This window comes from Leguminivora glycinivorella, chromosome 7, assembly GCF_023078275.1.
Source record: "Leguminivora glycinivorella isolate SPB_JAAS2020 chromosome 7, LegGlyc_1.1, whole genome shotgun sequence".
Lineage (NCBI taxonomy): Eukaryota > Metazoa > Arthropoda > Insecta > Lepidoptera > Tortricidae > Leguminivora > Leguminivora glycinivorella.
The window spans coordinates 7,278,176-7,284,943 of NC_062977.1; positions in this window are offsets into that span (position 1 = coordinate 7,278,176).

A 6,768-nucleotide genomic window follows, 5' to 3' on the forward strand; every position below is an offset into this window, starting at 1 on the left:
TAAATAATTACATGCGGGTAGATTATATTTATTTGTATACCCCGAACATTTATATAAATTAATATCGGGTAGTTTTGTGTTGTTTACATCTCCGGTGACATTTTGCTGGGACGTCAGTCTCCCGCGACCACGGCCAGTGCAACCTGGCCGAAACGTTGGGAAAAAAGGTAAAAATAATGTTAATTAATCGCTTTCGACCTGTATGTGACTTTAAATATGTGTACAAAGCGCGAGAACTTAGTGTTATCTTGATAAGGGATAGGGATAGCGATAGGGATAGCGATAGCCATAGCGTCAGCGATAGCGATAACGATAGGGATACGGATACGGAAACGGATACGGATACGGATACGGATAATATGGGTATCGTTAGAGGGATACGGATAATCGGTCGGCGGTCGCTTACAATCAAAGTGCTCTAAGACGATCGTTGTTTGCTTACTTGAAGATTACGTTTGCGATAAGTATAAGCAAAATGTAAAAAATTGTAAGGGATAATAGAAAAAAGTACTTTTTACCCACCGATCATATAGTGTCGAAATACGGGCTATGTGGGATGTTTATAAAGGTTTCCCCAGCGTATATAGAATTACCTACGCTGTGGTCGATGTGTAATATTTCTACAATCATTGCAAGCAAAAGTATTATGTGCAATCGAAATAATCGCAGATAAATATACCAGAGAAACCTAAGGATCCAAATGAAAATCTTAATGAATACTTTTATTACGCGGGCGAAGCCGCGGGTAAAAGCTAGTTTCTTATATTTAAAAAAGAAACAACCCCAATGAATGATCGATTAACGTTACACCGTTACGCCACCGTTTTTGACTTTCCCAAAAAAAAATTCTCATTCCTATTTTTGGCCTCCGGTTTTACCTCGTGCCAAATTTTACCGCGCTCGGACCGAAGATAAAAAAATCAAAGTCGGCCATTTTGAAATAGTGTAGTTCAAGCTCCAACCGTTACGGAGATATGGTTATTAAAAAAAACTTCCATACAAATTTCAATTTGCCTTCAAAGACCGCCACTTTGTATACTAATCTTGAGGCGGCTGTCCGTCCACCCGTGTGCCGAATTTCAGCGCGCTCGGACCATTTTGAAATATAAAAAAAAGTCGGCTATTTTGTTTTATTTTTAAATGTCATTCGATGGATCTCAGATGACTGTACAACATTTGTTCAAGCACTTTTAACTTATTTGTATTATTATGGAACCATGGCGACTAAAAAAAACCTCCACACAAATTTCAATTGGCCCTTAAAGACGACCGGTCTGGCGCAGTCGGTAGTGACCCTGCCTGCTACGCCGCGGTCACGGGTTCGAATCCCGGTAAGGGCATTTATTTGTGTGATGAGCACAGATATTTGTTCCTGAGTCATGGATGTTTTCTACGTATATAAGTATTTATATATTATATATATCGTTGTCTGAGTACCCACAACACAAGCCTTCTTGAGCTTACCGTGGGCCTCAGTCAATCTGTGTAAAAATGTCCTATAATATTTATTTATTTATTTTTATTTATTTAAAGGCCGCCATTTTGAATTTTTCTAAAATATTCTTTTTGAATACTAATTTTGAGGTGGCCATCCACTCGTATGCCAAATCTCAGCGCGCTAGGACCATTTTGAAATAAAAAAAAAGTATTAGTAGTATTATTAGTAGCCATTTTGAATTATTTTTAAGTACAACTTTTTTCTACTCCGAGACTTGTATGACATTAATTTGGTCGAGCACCCCCGGCTAACTCTTACGATTTAAAAGTTGCCATACAAAACAAAAGTGGCCAGTTTTCTCACATTTGCAGCAGTTTTAGGATTCCGTAGTCAACTAGGAACCCTTATAGTTTCGCCATGTCTGTCTGTCCGTCCGTCCGTCCGCGGATAATCTCAGTAACCGTTAGCACTAGAAAGTTGAAATTTGGTACCAATATGTATATCAATCACGCCGACAAAGTGGTAAAATAGAACGTAAAGCGGGGACTGGTTTTCTTTTTATTCCAACCCCAACGTGTGATATATTGTTGTATAGGTATTTGAATAACGGTTTAATAAAATCGTTTTTTGGTAATATTAATATTTTCGGAAATAATCGATCCTAAAGGAAAAAAAAGTGTGTCCCCCCCCCTCTAACTTATGAATCATAATATGTTTAAAAAATATTTAAAAAATCACAAAAGTAGAACTGTATAAAGACTTTCTATGAAAATTATTTTGAATTTGATAGGTTCAGTAGTTTTTAAGAAAAATACGGAAAACTACGGAACTCTACACTGAGCGTGGCCCGACACGCTCTTGGCCGGTTTTTCCAAAAAAATTTATTTCATTCCAATCAAGGCTGCTTGGAGATTCTACGACCAAAATTTGAGTGCTCTACGACAAACTTGAAAAATCGTCAAAAATAGTCGGCCACTTAGAAAAAAAACTGGCCAAGAGCGTGTCGGGCCACGCTCAGTGTAGGGTTCCGTAGTTTTCCGTATTTTTCTCAAAAACTACTGAACCTATCAAGTTCAAAATAATTTTCCTAGAAAGTCTTTATAAAGTTCTACTTTTGTGATTTTTTTCATATTTTTTAAACATATGGTTCAAAAGTTAGAGGGGGGGGACGCACTTGTTTTTCCTTTAGGAGCGATTATTTCCGAAAATATTAATACTATCAAAAAACGATCTTAGGAAACCCGTATTCATTTTTAAATACCTATCCAATAATATATCACACGTTGGGGTTAGAATGAAAAAAAATATCAGCCCCCACTTTACATGTAGGGGGGGTACCTTAATAAAACATTTTTTTTCCATTTTTTAGTTTTGCACTTTGTTGGCGTGATTGATATACATATTGGTACCAAATTTCAGCTTTCTAGTGCTAACAGTTACTGAGATTATCCGCGGACGGACGGACGGACAGACAGACATGGCGAAACTATAAGGGTTCCTAGTTGACTACGGAACCCTAAAAATGGCGGCGTCAAAAACAGCCCAAGCTCCTCTATGACATTTGGTCGAACACCCCCCGGCTATCTCCCGCCGTTTGGCCAGGCCGTCCAATATTTTTTTACCCGGAATAGGTAGACCGACGGTCGGATTTCTATAGGGTCGCAGGACAAACCTATATACGGCCACACTAAACACTGCCACCGGCGGAACCTCCTTCTGGCTATTTTTGGAAAAATGTCAGTCGTGTTGCAGCTTTATATTATAATAGCTTTTGCACGCGGCTTCGCTCGCGTTAAAAAGAGACAAAAAGTAGCCTATGTCACTCTCCATTCCTTCAACTATCTCCACTTTAAAAAATCACGTCAATTCGTCGCTCCGTTTTGCCGTGAAAGACGGACAAACAAACAGAAATACTTTCACATTTATAATATTAGTATGGATAGATAAATGTGAGTAAAAAAATTACATACCTATTTTGATTACCATTTTTTTTAAGGTAGGGTTAAATTTTAACCAATTGGGATAATGTCGAAAGTCTGTGAAAAGGATTCTTATGCCATATAATGAGAATAATAACAATAATGGCTACCGCAGTCTCACCACCCGTGTTTGCACACACGCGCGCGCACACAGACACACGCGACTTTTGTTTTATAAGGTGTAGAGATATATTATACCGCCGTGCGCTTCGTGTCCATTATAAATGAAAATTAAGGAAAATATGGGAAATAATATTCAAGTTACAATTTATTTTACTGTTTTTGGGTTTTGTATTTATTTGCATCCATAAATATTTACCGTCATAAAAATTACACCCTGTATTGTGTAACTAAAAACTGAAATCAATAGTTACAATAATATTAATCACGGTATATGAATAGGAGTGCCGGATCGAATTAGGCACTTCAATATCGGAACAAAGGGTTCCGGAAATTCGAGGGAAATGTAAAATAAAATAATAGTGCATTAGGGTAATTCCGAAAGTCGTCTAATTACGAAAGTCACATATAGAGATGGGTAGTGAGTAAATACTCAAAAGTAAATATCGAGTAAATACTCAGTATTTACTCAAAATACCCGTATTTACTCGTTTTTACTCAAATTGGTGGGTATAAACTATTTAGCGTGCTGAAATGGAAATACAAATTAGAAATATTGGTGTATTTTGTTATCGGCTACTAAGTCAAGTAATCAAATTTATATGAACTTTATTTTAAAGACGTGCTCTCCATACATGTAACTATTTTTCACAGAAATAAAATTCAGAAATTACCAGTGTGTTATACATCATCTGATAGGTCTTTAAAAATTAATTGAATGTTTCTAAAAAAGTTTTTTAATAATATGAACAGTTTTGGAATAGAACGATAATTAAGGCCGAAATAATGTTTATACCTTTATAACTTTCGAATTCGTTGTTGGAAAAATATCCAGAAACCGTCAAATTATTGCCCATATAATACAAAACACAAAACTAGTACTTTAAACGTCATCATCTGAGCCATTTTTGAGTTTTCTTTAGAAAATCCTTAATAAAAGGTCGTAAGTGCCACATTAACAATCACTTCCGAACGTCATGCCGTTATCTAGAACATCAATTTAATTTAAGTCTCATACTTTTACTGTAAATACCTGCTTTTTTAAAACAGAACTGCTAACTAAACATTATCACTATTTTTCTCTCACAATGATTACCCCTTTTTCGACAAACTAAGACTCCCATAAGCTTCTAAGAATATAAATATCATTTAAAGATGTCCACACAGTTAAAATAAACACGACTAAGTACTTAAATCTCATTTTATAAATTATTTTTAGGTAACAGTTTCTACTCACCCAAATGAGTAAATACGAGTATTTACTCGGCGCTTTGAGTAAATTACGGGTAAATACTCAGTATTTACTCACCCCTACCCATCTCTAGTCACATAAAAATCACCATTATTTCCATCATATCAAGATTCCCTTTTCGGAATTACCACAGCATTTTTGTCATTCGGTATTACCCTAATGCACCACAATAAAACTTAACTATAGTTTAGCTAGTTTACTTCGTTTATTTTAGATACCTTTACGTGTTTTCGAGATTTATAATTGGTCTGTTTTCATTACTAATGTAATACAGTTCTTAAGGTTAGTAATGTATAAGTTTTAATTGGGAAGACATGCAAAAAAAAAATCAGGAGAATCCCGCCAAAGCCCGAACTTCTGGCAGTTCTGGCAATCTTAAATTATGTATGACTGCGCACGAGAAGTAGGTACCTACGCCTCGTGTCACAGCGCGGCGTCGCACCAGCGGCATGCGCCAACCTGATTGGCTATCGGTTGCGCGCCACACAGCGCGAAAATTTAAAATACTACTCTATTGCGTTGCGTTTTATTCTGCCAAATATTGAAAACCCATGGATGAAAGTGACCCAAATTAAAAATGATGACTTGATATCATATTATAATTATGTAGACGTCAACTTTTTAACATGAAAAATTTTTTGAGGCTTTGACAGGGTTTTTATTAAAAAAAAAATTTTTTTAACCTAAGCATTGGATGAATGTGACACACTTTTAAAATATATATATATAACAATGTCCTGAATGGTATAAGACTTCACTTACCAACTCTAATATTTTATTAGGTGTTTAAGGGCCAATATTAGACATTTTTAAAATATAATTAAACCCATCTATGAAAATGACCCAAAATGCATATGTACATCGGCAACCACGTTGTTTTTACATAGATACAAATAATTTCTTCTCGAATATTTTTTTGACTGAACACTGCTTAAAAATAGAAATACCTAAATTTCGAGCTAAGCAAGTACCTAGGACGACCCAAAATATTATTTTTATATTTGATCAATAATCTGAAAACCATATGCAAAAAATAAGCAACATGAATATTATCGAAACCTCAAAAGTTATCGCTACCCGACTAAAGCCCCCACTTCAACGCCACCGCCAACAAGAATCGGCATCTTCAAAATTTATTATGTTTTTTCATGTGAAATAAACGTTTTGCCTTGTTTTTTTACTTGAAGTTAGGTGAATTTGCTAACAGCTGTCATGTCAATGTCATCTAGTCATGGCCACAGACAATTAGCTGTCAGAAAGTTCAAAATAAAAGGGTTTAGTCGATGGGCAGGGGTTAGGTTTTTGCCATTGGTTTTCCTAACCATAGTCCATATCTGACTAATTTGCGAGGACCTTGGCTATAGTCCAACTATCCAAATTATGGCGGTCTCAACCGTGGACTAGGCAACCACGCAAAGAGCGTTAGATGTTGGCTACCTTGAATGAGGCTGTCACTATTGGGTGTTAGGAGATTTTTTTTTGTGTGTAGGGGAGCCTGGCTTAGGTAGGGCCAACCGGTAGTTAGGGTAGAATAGGATAGGATAGGGTGTAGTATTGTGAACAATGGCTGCTTCTAACATAAGGGGGAGGGATATGTAAGAGGTTTCGCATTCAGAATGAAACCTTTTACAGCAGTCATGGTCGCTGACTGGCAGTATGCTCTCCACTGATAGGCCGACTCTCTTACAGTACCCATACTTTTGTCTTCTAGTCAAGTCATTAGAGTTAACGATGATGATGATGATGGGTGATGTGTTAGTGTTAACATGAGATTGTTTTAACTAGGTAGTTTGAAAGAAAGTTTGTACGGAACCCTCGGTGGGCGCACTCGGGACTCGCACTTGGCCGGTTTTTTTTTTCTACCTACTTAGGATTTTTTATCTACTATGGGACACACTTTCATCATGTTATTGAAATAAAAATGAAAATCAAATGTACTTTTGAAAGAAAAAAAAAACATATTCGGTCAAATTAAATGT